This window comes from Pteropus alecto, unplaced genomic scaffold, assembly GCF_000325575.1.
Source record: "Pteropus alecto unplaced genomic scaffold, ASM32557v1 scaffold3, whole genome shotgun sequence".
NCBI classification, from domain to species: domain Eukaryota; kingdom Metazoa; phylum Chordata; class Mammalia; order Chiroptera; family Pteropodidae; genus Pteropus; species Pteropus alecto.
Window position 1 is genome coordinate 64,812,394 of NW_006442484.1, and position 15,000 is coordinate 64,827,393.

A 15,000-nucleotide genomic window follows, 5' to 3' on the forward strand; every position below is an offset into this window, starting at 1 on the left:
GTCTAGATGTACTCAATGGCTCTCTCTGGGAGATAGATAGATAGATGATAGATAGATAGATAGATAGATAGATAGATAGATAGATAGATAGATAGATAGATACTTAAAACCCAAAAGATTCTCACTCAGGCAGGTTTGAGAACCACTGCTTTATTTAATCAGTCTTGATTGTTTGGATTTCTTAAATATCGTGATTCAGTCAGCTTTTGCTTCATAATAATTGGCAACCACAAAATCATAATGGCATACAACAATAAGCATTTATTCTACTCGTCTCATTCTGGGGCCCAGACTGGAGGGGAAGGGTAACATCTCTTCTCGGGGAAGCTTGTCTCATGACGATGACTGAAGTACAAGAGAATAAGCCCAATCCCACCAGCCATTTTCAGATCCTGGTGCTCTAACATTCCGGTGGCCAAGGGCAAGCAAAGTACACTTTGCCTATAATGAAGCTATGGTATTATATGGATGCGTGATGCTACTGCCGGGGAAAGAAGAATTGGAACCTTTAATCTACCACATATGATCAGGAAGATCGTTCAGGAGGGGAATTTCTCTTTATCATTTGAACAGAGTCAAACTCTTAATTATACCTTTGCATAAAACAAATAACTTTGGTCTCTACAAAAGCTATCCTGATCCGTGGGGTGATATGGTGGTAGTGCTATTGGTGTTGGGGTGTATGTGAAATGTGGTGAGAGAGATTTATTCCATACAAGGACAACAGCTTTTCTTCATTTAAGGTGAACTTTCTTAACAGTGAAAGAGAAGAAATTGAATATTGCTGTGATGGGTAAATTCTAACTATATATAAAAGGTATAGAGTGAAGTCAGTGTAAATTGGTTAATTTTGTAACTGGCCAAACCACTTATTTTGGCCCTTACTCATATACTGCCGTGCTGTTGAATATCAGTTTTATGTATTTTCCTTGTCTTTCCAACTGATTATCGCCTCTAGAGGACAGGGTTTGTTCTTAAATTGTTTTGTAATCTACCATATTACTCTACCCATAGAGGATGTTTAAGAAATTCTAAATGAATGAATAGTAAAAAGGAATTGGAGCCAGGAAGTATTCTAAGATTGCTCCCTTACTTATGTGAGGTATTAGGAATTCATTCTTTCTTTGTCCCAGTTTCTTCAACTATAATAAAGAAATTTAAGTGGTATAGTAGGAAAACTACTGCCTTGAGTTAATGAGATTCTGGATACTATGTGATTCTGGGCAAATAGCTTACTTAACATAGTTTTCTCAATAGTCATATGGGATTAGACTAGATTATGTTTGAAAGGCAGATTCCTGGGCATCACCCAGACCCACTTAATCTGAATATTTGGACAGTGAGTTTGGGAGTCTGCATTTTAAACATACATCCCCGGTATATCTTATGTATCCTAAAGTTTGAGAATTACAGGATCTAAGATTCCTTCTGTGAGGTTTTACTTTTTTTTCTTTTTGTGCTAATTTTAACCTATTCTTAATCTTTTATTCAGTCAACATTGGTACCAGACATTTCTTATTTCATACTTTACCCAAAACCTTTTTCTTTCTTAAAATTTGCACAATTTTTTTCCTTGCCTTTTTTTGGTCTTAAAGATAATGTTATTTAATGAAAAGTGCTTTGCCTCACCCAATATTTATATTCATTTAGCATGTACTTTTATTTTGGCCATTTTATTTTCTGCTTTTTCCTGCCATAAAGAATAATTACCTGTTAGTAGAAAGAGGTGGTTTCACTTTTAGTAAATTTGAATAAGAATTGGTGATAAAATATAAATAAAATAATTAGTGCTAAACAATTTACATTAAGCTAAATAGCATTGTTTTGGTTTTAGTTACAAATCAATATTCCACAGAGTCCTCCAGGTGGATAATTGAATATATTAAATTTCTATCCACCAAAGAAGAATTGTATTCTGATTTGATTGATGTTTGCTGGAAATAAAATTATAAATGCTATGATATCTAGGAATTCATGGTTATTGACCATTTTGCATAGCATTTACACTTGTCGAAGAGACACTCATATTACTAAACTATTTCCCCCTTCTAGTTAAATGGTCTAGTCTTTGAATCCCTCCTAGAAGCAATGAAGATGATGCTGGTAGAATTTTAAATGCAATAGACTTGATTTTTTTTAACTTTTTTTTTTTGGTCTGAGGTGGAGGTGACAGCTAAAACTACTGGATTACAACAATACATATACAATTTATGGATGGTCTATGTGACGTTAGAAATAAGCCTGTAAATAAATAACATGAACATATTAGAACACATTGCCTTATCAGAATGATTAGAAAACACCTATTTGCTTGCTCTTAATTTTACTTAATACAGTAAGTGTTTGACTACACCCAGTTTCTATTCCAATATGAACCCGTAGGAGCAGCTGGAAGGATGGGGGGCACAATAGGATAGATAACATATGGAAAGAGAACTAAAATATCCAGTCAGCAAACATTAATTAGTGTTTTCTTTGTGCAAAGTTCTTTTTTAAATGTTGGTGGACACTAAGAAAGATAAGAAGTGCTGCACCTCCTCCCCCAGCCATGCCAATAGCCTATATCTCTTTCTGAAAGAGAATTAGTTCTCATGCCATTTGAAGAAAGGGTAGGTATTTTGCGAACACTTAGCATTGTATTATTTCTTCTTTCAGTCTGTCTTTCAGGATGAGAAATTCCTGTAGGTATTCGCAGCACAAGAAAAGAGACTATGTTCCTGTGGCATCTTCTAGCAAATCTCTACCCTCCTTTTATATCTTTATTCTCTGGCAGCCTTCTTGAAAGAACAGTGAACACTTCTTGACTTCCTTATCCTCAATTCTTTACTTGACCCTCTAGTGTGATGTATATTATTAGGTCAGCAGTGACTTTCTAATCTACAAATCCAGTCATTTTTCAATCTTGTTCTCTGACTTTTTTACTGAATTTGACAGTTTTGATCACCCTTTCTTTAAAATACTCTTTTTCTGACTTTAGTGACTTTGCATTCTTCTGGTTCTATATCTTCTCCATTCCCTCTTCTCTCTAAATAGATATTGTTTTGTTTTGTTTTATATTTTTTTAATATGCCACATTTTATTTTATTTGTTTTTAATTTATTTTTATTATGGTGACATTGGTTCATGAAATCCAGTAAGTTTCAGGTGTACAATTCAATAGTAAGGCATATATATATTGGATTGTATATTCACCACCCATAGTTAGATTGCTTTCTGTCACCACATATTTGACCCCTTTTGCCCCATCTGCCTCCCTCCTGTTTTGTTTTGTTTTAAATCTCCCTAGATTGTCTTTTCTCTTATTGCTACTCCTCTCCCAGGCTTTGGCTTTAATTATTCCTAAAATTAGATGATTTCCAAGTCAAGCAGGCAACCAGAATCAGAAGCCAGAAAGATTTGAATTTCTTGCCAGTGGTACCATTAGCTGTTTACTTTGGGCAAATCACGTCTTTTGTTCTCAACATCCTCATTTGTAAAGTAGGGAGGTAGGCCTGTGTGATGCTTATAGTACTTACAGCACTTTTGCTTATGATATGAGAAAAGCCAGTGGTATACTTAGTTACTAGTAAATGAATAGCACTTTTTTAATGATATGTATTTTGTTATTACTGAGAATATAGTACTTTGAATTTAGCTTAGGTTGGAGAAAACTGTTGGGTATTCTGAAATTGTAAAAGCATTACTTTGAAAGAAATGTAAATTAATGTTTTGCAAATATATCTTGATTATATTGAATTCGGACCATAAAAGTGTTGTAAATAAAAGCTCTTCAGGGATATGCTTTAATGAAAATATAAGAACAATCTATAAATATAAAGGGTGCTTTTAAAATAGTTGAAATTCTAGAATTTGAGTTGGAGAGGACCATAGGGTAGATCTTATTAAATAGTTAGAAGTTTTGTTTAGTAAGACTTCTCTATAATCTTGTCTTTCATTTTAATTTTATAGTAAATAATGCCAAGGTCAGTTTCAGCTCAACCTTCGACCTAGTTATTCTACATTCTAAATCAGTGAGATCTAATTGATATTATTTTAACTTTAGGTTGGTAAGTTTTTTAAACAGCTTTATTAGGATATAATTCAAATACCGTACAACTCACCTATTTAAAAGTGTCTAATTTAATGGTTTTGGTATATTACATTATTAACTTTTTAAAATTAGTGTAAAACATATATGACATAAAATTTGCCATTTTAACCATTTTCATATGTACAATTCAGTGGCATTAGTTACATTCATAATGTGATACAACCATCACCGAATGTTTTTATCATACCAAACAGAAACTCTGTAACCATTAAGCAGTAACTCCCAATTCTCCCCTCTTCCCGCCCCTGGTAACTTCAAATCTACTTTCTGTCTCTATGAATTTACCTACTCTAGGTATTTCGTGTAAGTGGAATCATACAATATTTGTTCTTTTATTACTGGCTCATTTTGCTTAGCAGAGTGTCTTTAAGTTTTATCCATGTTGTAGCATGTGTCAGAATTTCATTGCATTTTAAGGCTGAATAATATCCCCTTGTATGTATATCCTACATTTTGTTTAGCCATTTATCTGCCGGACACCTGATTTGTTTCCATATTATGGCTAAAGTGAACAATGCTGCAGTGAACATTGGTTTATAATTATCTGTTTCATTCCCTGCTTTCAGTTTCTATGTGTATATGCCTAGGAGTATATTGCCAAACCTTATGATAATTCTATGTTTAGATTTTTGAGGAACCACCAAATTGTTTTCCACAGTGCCTATGCTATGTTACATTCCTACCAGCAATTTACATGATTCCAGTTTCTCCATAGCCTTGCCAACACTAGTTTTCTGTATTATTTTAAAAATATTATTTATTATAGCCATCCTAATGGCTGTGAAGTGGTATCTCATTGTGGTTTTGATTTGCATTTCTTTTTTTATTTTATTTTATTTTATTTTATTTTTATTTTTTAAATTAAGTTTATTGGGTAACATTAGTTAATACAATTATATAATTTTCAGGTGTACATTATAATTTGACATCTATATATTCTATTGTATGATTACCACCCAAAGTCCAGTTTCCTTCACCTATCATATATTTGATCCCCTTTACCCACTTCACCCTCCCCATACCCCTCTATAGTTGCATTTCCCTTTTGATAAATGATGTTTAGCATCTTTTCATGTGCTTATTGATCATTTGTGTATCATCTTTGGAGAGTTGTCTATTCAAGTCCTTTGTTCATTTTTTCTTTTAAAAGAATTTTATAAACCTATAATTGACATAAGCATGGTAGGTTTAAGGTATACAGTGTTATTGATTTGATACATTTATATGTTGCAGTATAATCGCATTACCTAATACCTCTATTATGTCACATAATTCTTTTTTATGGTGGTAACAATTGAAATCTAGTCTCTTAGCAACTTTGAAGTTTATAATACAATATTAATGTCTGTAATCACTATTCTGGACTTATTTATCTACTGGTTGCACATCTGTACCCTTAAACATTTGTCTACTTTTTAATTGGATTGTTTGTCTTTTTGTTGTTGAGTGATCAGTGTTCTTTATATATTTTGAATATTCCCTCTCAGATAGATGATTTTCAAATGTTATAGACTGAATGTGTCCCTTCTAAAATTCATATATTGAAATCATAACCCCCAAGGTGATAGTATTAGATGGTGAGGCTTTTGGGAAATGATTTGATCATGAGGATTTAACCCTCATGGATGGGATTGGTGCCATTATGAAAGAGACCTCAGAGAGATCCCTTTCTCCTTCCGCCATGTGAGGATATAGCAAAAAAGATGGCCACCTAAGAATGGTTTCTCACCAGGTACTGAATCTACTGGCACCATGATCTGAGTTTTCTTTTATCTCATTGAGTTTCTTTATAACTGCTATTTTGAATTCTCTATCACTTAGATAATAGTCTTCCATGACTTTGAGTTTGTTTCTTGGAAATTGTCATTTTCTTTCTGTCTTATCATGTTATCTTGGTTGTTCATGGTGCTTAAAATGGGTTGTTCCTCTCCCTGAGCCTTTGAAGTAGTGAACTCTTAGGTACCATTTTGATTTTAACAATTAAACAGGTTGATTGTTTTGTTTTCCAGTAGATGGTACTGTAGCACAAGTTTTTGTTTTCTCTTACTTGCACTTCTTGCACCTCTGGGGTCTCAGTGATGGGGGGTAGGCTAGCTGTGGTTGTGGGAGTTGCCACCTGAGTGATTCAGATAGTTGGTGTTCCCGCTGTGTCCAGGTCACATGGGTCTAGGCACCACCACAGTGATGGAGGGATGTGGCAAGTAGAGGGGAACCTGGTTCTTGAGCCCACTGCACTCACTGTTATATGGTTTCCTATGGCCTCTGGCGCAGCTATGCTGTAGCTGTCAGACTTTAGGCGCATCTTTGCTGCTGCTACCAGGGTCCTCAGTCGGGTTGGTGCCAGATTCTTGAACACTGACAATGCTTCTGCCCCTCTTACCTTCCATAGGGCTGTAGTCTGGGGACACTCCAACTCTAATACTTCTGCATTAACTGGAGCCACAGGCTTAGTTATGGTGGCTGGGGAATTGTGTCTGTGGGCACTGTTCCTCTTCTTTCCCCAGTCCTGCTTCCACTACACATTCCAGTATGCCCACCTTCAGATATACTGGATTATTCAGATGTTTGTTGAGCAGAGGAACTGAGTAGTTGTAGATTTAAGGGAAGATACACAGGGGTCTTCTCACATCACTATGATGTTGATGTTACTCCAAAATCTTTTAATTTTGATGAAGTCCAATTTATCCATTTTGTTATTGTTGTGCACGCTTTTGGTGCCCTATCTAAGAATTCATTGCCAAATTTAAGGTCATTAAAGACTTATTTTTATTTATTTATTTATTATTTATTATTATTATCTGTGCCTATAGCACCTGGTCTTCCTAGGTGGTCTCCCTTCCAAGTACTAACCAGGCCCGACCTTGCTTAGCTTCCAAGATCAGATGTTGGGCTTGTTCAGGGTGGCATGGCTGTAGACCATGGACCGTGTCTCCACTGGGACGCGAACCCAGGACCTTTTGTGTGTGAAGCAGATGTGCTAACTGCTACACTGTGGAACCATGTCCTATTTTTTTCTTCTAAAAGTTTAATGGCTTTGGCTCTTATGCTTAGGTCATTGATTAATTTTGAGCTAATTTTTGTATGTGGTGTGAGGTAGGGATCCAACCTTCTTGGATATTTTGCATTTGGAAATCCAGTTGTGCCAGTGCCATTTATTGAGGAGACTATTCTTTCCTCATTGAGTGGAATTGACATTCTTTTAAAAAATCAATTGGCTACAAATGTATAGATTTATTTCTACTCTCAATCCTACTCCATTGGTTTATAAGTTTATCCTTTTGCCAGTAGCACACTGTTTTGATTACTATAGCTTTGTAGTAATTTTTAAACTTGAGACGTGTGACTCTTCCAACTTTGTTCTATTTCATCAAGATTGTTTTAGCTATTTAGGGCCCCTTGCGATTTCATATGAATTTGAGGATTATCTTTTCCATTTATGCAAAAAAAAAAAAAGTCCGTTGGAATTTGGATAGGATTGTTTGAATCTATAATTAGTTTGGGTAATATTGGCATCTTAATATTAAATCTTCCTATCCATGAACATAGAATATCTTTCTATTTATTTCAGCCCTCTTTAATTTATTTTAGCAATGTTTTGTGATTTTTAGTGTACAAGAGTTTCACTTCTTTGGTTAAATTTATTTCCAGGTATTTCATTCTTTGGTTAGTGTATTTTTAGTAATTTGGTGGACTCTTTCTTGCACTTATTGATAGGGAAAATGATGGAAAAGTTTACTTTTGATATACTTACGGCATTTAAATTTGTTACTAATGATATACTTATTTTTATTGACTTAACCATTCTTGTTCTGAAAATCTGATAAAATAACTGATTACTTAAGTTTTATTTTATAGTACATGTATTGTTGAAGAGGATTTTGATTATTATACTTGAACTTATGACTAAACCTACAAGAATAACTTAAAATTTTTTTGTTAGTTTTATTTCTTTCTTAGAGATAAACTGAAAATAAATTTCGTTATGGCATACATGAAATAAAATGATTTTTATCAATGTACTAGTCCTAAATAAACTAGTAGGAATATTTTGGGAATTTCTGTTGTGCCCTTATAGATATGGTTCAGATAGGGTTTGGCATGTGGTAATCCCAGTTTAATAAACCATGAATTTGTTTTCTACATTTTGGTTTCTTGTTTCACAGTTGTAGTAGTTGACAGGATTAGGCAATTGTGATTTTTTTCTCAAAAAAAAAAAAAAGAAAGAAAGAGGTTTAAGGCATCTAAGGAATAGTTCTTTTATTAAATCCTTATAACACACTGTTTTATAGAGCATTTTTGATCAGATGTCAGTTGCTAAAAATGAAGAGAAATTTTCTCTCCTTTAAATTTTGATAATTACATTAATTTTTCCTGTGCCCACCCTAGCTTTTGTAAATTCATTTTTAAATTACTTTACTGATAGTTTGTTGGGTGTTGCTCCTTCCTTCTTGTATTTTTATGTTTATATTACAATAAAACATGCAGAATGTTCTTTGAGCAATGCATCTGATGGACCCAGAAAGGAATTTCATTAACTAAAGAATTGCAGGGTGTTGCCAAGGAATTTCACAGTCTATCAGTGAGGAATAATATCATCTTGAAAGATGTGAAGTAAAGATGTGATTATTCAGCATCCTTTTTGAAAGATGTTGTAATTTAGCATCCTTTCATATTTAGCACTATACTAGCACAATAAATTATGCTTCTGAGGATGCAAATATGACCTATGTAGAAGTAAGAAAAATAAATCTCCTTTGTTCCAGTTGGGACATCTAAATGAGCTGAAGGGTCATCCATAAACTTCTCTAAAGAAATTTCCTTTTTTGAGGTAGTTGTCAGAGTGTCTGGGGTCTTTGTGATGACTATGTAATTTCTGTAGTGCTACTTTTTAAGGACCCACTCTTCCTTTCCTCTCTTCTTCCCTTCCTCTCTTCCTGCCTATCAAGCAACCAGTATAAGATAAGGTGAAGAAACATAGTAAGTCTTTTTAGATATATTTTCTATTCCTTGTTTTTACATATTCAACGCTGTTCTGTATTAGTCCTTAATGCATACTTCTCTTCTATTGAATTTTAGAGGAATTTAACACTGTATTACTCATTCAGTAATTGATATATCTGTAGAAGTGTTACCTGTTTTTTTATCTAGGTATTTTATTTCCCCAGTCATATTTATAAACTTTTTGAAGGAAAGTGGGTTTTGTGTACCCTCTTAGCAGAGATCAAGAGATATGCCATATTCCAGTGGTTCTCAAATTTTAAGATGCATCAGAGTCACTTGGAGGGCTTGTTGAAACACAGATTGCTGGGCCTCACCTCTTGAATTTCTGATTCTGTAGGTCTTAGGGTGGGGCTTGAAAATTGCATTTCTAACAAGTTCCTAGGAGTTTCTAATAGTATGAGTTTGAATTCTATACTTTGAGACCACAGCCATAATAAATGTCTGTTGAATGATATTGGTTGAACCAACATATATTTGTCTTGAATGCTCTTCTTAGAGACATCTCCCATAACTGTGGGGGTTTTATGAAGGTCTTTGAAAGGTACTGATTTATTTGTTGTTGGCCAGTAGTTCGAAAAGCGTTATTCTAATGTACTTTAAAATTTGAGAACCAGTGATGTATACAGTTAGTTTAGAGTCTCTAGTCTTAATGAGAGATTTATATCAGAATCATCCTGGGGGACTTTTTCAATATAGATATGCCTGGCCTGGCTCCAACCCTAAAGAATGAAATGACTTATTAGGTCCTGTGGGGTTGTGATACGTGAATATTAGAAGACTGCTCAGGTGATACTAATAGGAACTTCTGTTGGAACCACTGGTTTAGTGCTTATGAAATATGTTAATACAATGCTGGAATCGATCAATAAGTAATTTGGACACTTTGAATTCTACCATATTTCTTGGTGTGACTCACTTTTTCTTATATAAAAGACACAAGATGTGTTTGCACATGTACAGGAGAAGGGAGAAGAGATAGAAGTATTTTGGAAGCATATAATTTTTCTTTATAGGAACTTATATAGTTAAGGTATTCCTAAATCATTATACAAATGTTACTTGAACCAGACTGACTTAGTATATGTTTATCATGTTTGAACCCTACATAAAAATTAAGAAATCCATTAACATTGGTTCATTGGGCGATGGAACTTGGAAGCTGAGAGATGGGACTAAGGGAGAGTTTTCAGTGCCTTATGCACCTTTTGAATTTTGGATCATGTGAATGTATTATCCATTTAAAATTGACATGAAATTAAAACTTAAGAAAAATGTAAGTTTTTAAATTTTCTTATTCCAAAAGCTGTACAGAGGAGAAAATGTAACTTTACAGTGGAGAAATCTGGGAAACTACCTCAAGTAATCAAAATTAATACAATCATTAATTAGTCATGTTGATAGTGTTACTGATATGATGTGAGAGAATGACACTTCATCTCTGTGGTTTCCCCTCTATAAAACTCACAGCTTTAGTCTAACTAACCAGGAGAAAAACATCAGTTTCAAAATGAAAGACATTCTACAAAATACCTGACTAGTATTCCTCAAAACTGTCAAGGACAAGGAAAGTCTGAGAAACTGTTATAGCACAGAGGAGTCTAAAGAAACATGATTACTAAATACAATGTGATATCCTAAATGATGTCTGGAAAAAGAAAAAGGACATTAGGAGAAAATTAGTGAAATACGAATAAACTGTGGAGTTTGCTTAATAGTGAAGTACCAGTATTGGTTCATTAGTTGTAACAAATGTACCATAGTAATGTAAGATGTTAATAATGGGGAAACTCAGTGAGGAGGGGTATACAGGAAATCCTCTGTACTATCTTGACATATTTTTCGTAAAGCAAAAACTACTTTAAAATAAAAGTTTATGAAAAATGTACATGCTTATTCACAGAAATACAACAAACAAGAAGGAAAATGAAAAGATTCAGAATCCTACTTACCCAGATGTAAGAACCCTTAATACTTTATTTTCTTTTAAACCCTATTCCATATACACATTTTAAAGTGATACTATATATATACTATATATACATATAAAATGATTATGTACACATATATACACACATGTATAGGTGTAACTTTGAAACATGCTTTTTTATGGTGCTATATTATAATCAAACTACTTATTAAAATATATTTTTTTTATAGGGGCAAAAATATTTGAATATGTTTAAAACTTGTTGAATATATTCTCACTGACTCTTCATATATTTTTCTCAGGATGTATTCTAAGTAGAGTACATTTTATTTATACAAAGGGCAGTCCTTTTTCTCCTTCAAATGGATCTGTTACCCTGTTTCTTTGAAATACTATGCCATCTACTCAATAAATTCTTTTAAAAATTCTATAAACATTCTATAATAAGGAACTGGTAGACTTAAGTTACAATTATTCTACTATGGCTAGTGCCTTTAAGAGTCTATATTATATGTCAAATTACATTGCAATGAGATGTTAAGAGAATTATTTCCAAAAGAACTAATGTAAAAGTTTACACACATGTCTAGAGTCTCAGTGTCCAACCCTATCCATTAACCTTGTCTTGAGAATGTTAAGAAACACTGAAAATGCAAATTGTTAAGCTATAATACCAAATTCATATAATCATTCTCACCTTAAATGTATTGACTGTGGGTTTGATGGAAGAATTATGGAACGTGCCAAGGGCATTTGCCATAATAGTTTTAGATTGAGTTAGGTGTTTAGGAGAGTAGAAGGATCATATACACACGTATTTATTTCTGTCATTTCCATATCTATATCGCGAAGGTTAGATGCAGATGGAAATTGACAAATTTCAGTTTGTTAAAGCTAGAAGGTTTTCCTGTTTATCTTTCAAGACAGTAGTTTCTCCTTATAATCTTAGTGTCAAATATATACATGATAATATACCTTCATTCTGTCCCAGCAATTTCAGTGCAAAATAAGATGATTTAGAGCAAAATGTGACCTATACAAATTACATAAGTATGAAGGAATATATATATAATTTGAGCAATAATCTAAGCTCTCCTTTCTTTTTTCTTGTTATAGTTTTTTTTTTTAACATATATATTTTTAGGCGAGGCAAAAATATATATTTATTTTTTATACCTATGGCACCTGGTCTTCGTAGGTGGTCTCCCATCCAAGTACTAACCGGGTCCAATCCTGTTTAGCTTCCAAGATCAGTCAGGATCGGGCTTGTTTAGGGTAGCATGGCCATAGACAAAACCCTCCTTTCCTTTAAATAAGAAAATAGTTGAATTTTTCTATTATTGATCTTTCTTTGCTTTTATAGATAAGAATAGTCTGTGAACAAAACTATATAATTTTAATAGGCACTCCAGGCCAACCTTTTAGGGAAAACTTTGATTTTGTAATTTTATTTTATTTGAAAAGTAAAGAAAAAAATACTAATAAGACCATAACTCTAACACTATGTTTTATTTTGGTTTATTTACTTCTAATGTGTTTTAAAATGTATATATATTTTTGTGTGTGATTGTATAATATTTATTAATTATATTTCAAACTTTTAACATGTCACAATAATAATATTCCATTGTGTTTTTTATTATTTACTTAATTTCTATTGAGAGATATTTAGCTTGTCTTAATTTTCTTTTCTTAATAAACAGTGCCATATTGAATACTTTAGTGCATATGTTTTTGTGTTTTGATTTACTTCTGAGTTCTCCTCTTGACCTATTAGCAGCATGACCCAATTTGATCAAAAACTGCTTGAAACACTTTCTTCATTTGTCTGTTAAGATAACCACACTCTTGATTTTCCTCTTACCTCTCTATCTCCTTTGATAGTTCTTCCTTGTGTCCCTCACCTTAAGTGGTTTGTTGTCCCAGGACTCAGTCTTTGGACCTTTTCTTTTCTGCCTACACTTAACTCCTTTGGTGATCTATCTCATCCCATCTCATGGCTTTAAAAATAGCTTCCAGAGGCTGACAAGTTGCAAATTTATTTTCATCTCACACTTTTTACCTTAAAATCCAGTTGTGTGGATAGCCAGCTGTGTTTTGAGCATCTCCACTTAGATATCTGATAATCATCTCAAACTTAACTGTCGAAACTGAACTCTTGACCTTCTATACAAGCCTGTTCCTCTCATAGTCTTGCCCAGCTCAGCAAATGGCAGTCCTATCATTCCAGTTGTTCAGGTCCAAAATCAAAGGTATCCGTGTCTCTTTCTTCTTCTTCTTCTTCTTTTCACATTCACTTCAGTCTGAGAGCAAAAACTTTTGGCTCCATCTTCAAAATTTGTCTAGAGTCTAACTCCTTAGCACCTCCACTGCTACCACATAATCTAAAAGCGACCATCTTCTTTCATTTGTAATTTTTTAGTAGTCTTTGTTTTCTCTAACACCTTTGCTTTATTAACAGTTGCTTTTCGATATTGTATTCTTGGTCACCCTTTTCAAACATAAGTCAGATGATGACATTTCTCTGCTTAAAATTCTCCAGTACCCCCCATCTCACTTAGAATAAAAGTCATAATCATTTAAAATACCCTACACAATCTGGCCCCTATTACTGCATCTGTTGATCTCTGTCTTGCTTAATTTTTAATGTGCTTTTAACTTCACAAAGAATTAAACATTCAGAAAAACAAACGTTTTAAAATAGGTTAGATTTAAGATACTTCATATATTAGACACTGGCTGCAATTAATAAATCTAAATATTGAGGGATAAGGGAAGAGACACGAATATTTCTTGAGCCTTTGATATATTCATAAATGCCTTACATATTGACTCTGTTATGTTATTAACCTCTAAACAGCCTCACTTTATTTTACAGATGAGTAAACTGGGTAAAAGGGAGACCTGGGATTCAGAGTTAGGCCTCTATAACTCCAAAGCAAAGCGTTAATGTAATCTATACAGTGTTAGTCTGAAAGTATAAAACATTTGGAATATTTTAGACATATGAACATGTTATTGTCATTTTAATATTCATGAATAATTACCCAGATTGAACTATGTCTTAATTATGGTCTCAATTTGCTGTAAATGACAACAGATGTGTTAGGTTTTACGGGAAGTATTCACATGTTGATGGATAATAAAAATTTTCATTGGAGATTTAAAACTTCAGTTTAGGTAAAGAGCACAATTTAGATCAGAAGAGTGATGATGACATATTTAGTTGAGGATAAGGTTTTAATGTTTCCATCTGTTGTTAGTGTTTGGAACCCCTAGGGGCCAGTCTAGTGTGAAGAGTAACTTTTTATATTAAGTTAGTACACAAAGGGCCATATTGTGATGACAAGAAAGGCAAGATTAAAAATAGCCAAATGATGTCAAGAGATGAAATTATTCATGTTACTGTTGAAACAAAGTTTTTCGTGGGAGATAACTTTTCTGGGACATTTCATTATTTTTTCCTTTGGCTAAACCAATGTGTTAGCTCGATGAAATGTTATGAAAAATGATAATCTATAAATTCAGTTTAGCCTTAGCACCAACCTTTTCCCTCTATCCAGCTCTTCTCTAGGAATTATTTTTTAAATCCATTTTCTTAGGTTTATGAGAAATTCAATCTTACTGATCCTTGTTGCTAAATCTCTTTTAAAAGCAAAATAGTAGTCTTAGATTTGTACTAAGTCAACTTAGATTTATACCCTAAGCAGCTGATAGGCTTTATATCTTACATCACCCTGTTAATGAAAATAGATTAAATTCATTAACTGAAAGTAGATGAAATTAAAAGCCATTGTGTTAAAGCATGGTTTATGGAAGTGAATCAGTTGGATAAGCTAGGTTATTTGAAAACAGCAGTAGTTATTTCTTGTTCGTGCTATATGTCCATTGAAGACTGGCAGGGGTTCTCTGCTCATCATTTAGAGATTGGGAGGATAAAGTGCCCACCATCTTGAAAGTTGCTGGCTACTGTGCCAGAGGT

At 33.4% G+C, this 15,000-nt stretch overlaps 1 protein-coding gene and 2 pseudogenes across 1 annotated transcript in view; 1 reads left to right on the forward strand and 2 right to left on the reverse strand.

Moving 5' to 3' along the window:
• Nucleotides 1–15,000, forward strand: part of BMPR2 (bone morphogenetic protein receptor type 2) — a 138,295-nt gene that overhangs the window by 5,250 nt on the left and 118,045 nt on the right. The gene's annotated exons all lie outside the window — the stretch shown is intronic.
• LOC112470755 lies at nucleotides 6,892–7,007 on the reverse strand (annotated as a pseudogene).
• Nucleotides 12,192–12,310, reverse strand: LOC112470793 (annotated as a pseudogene).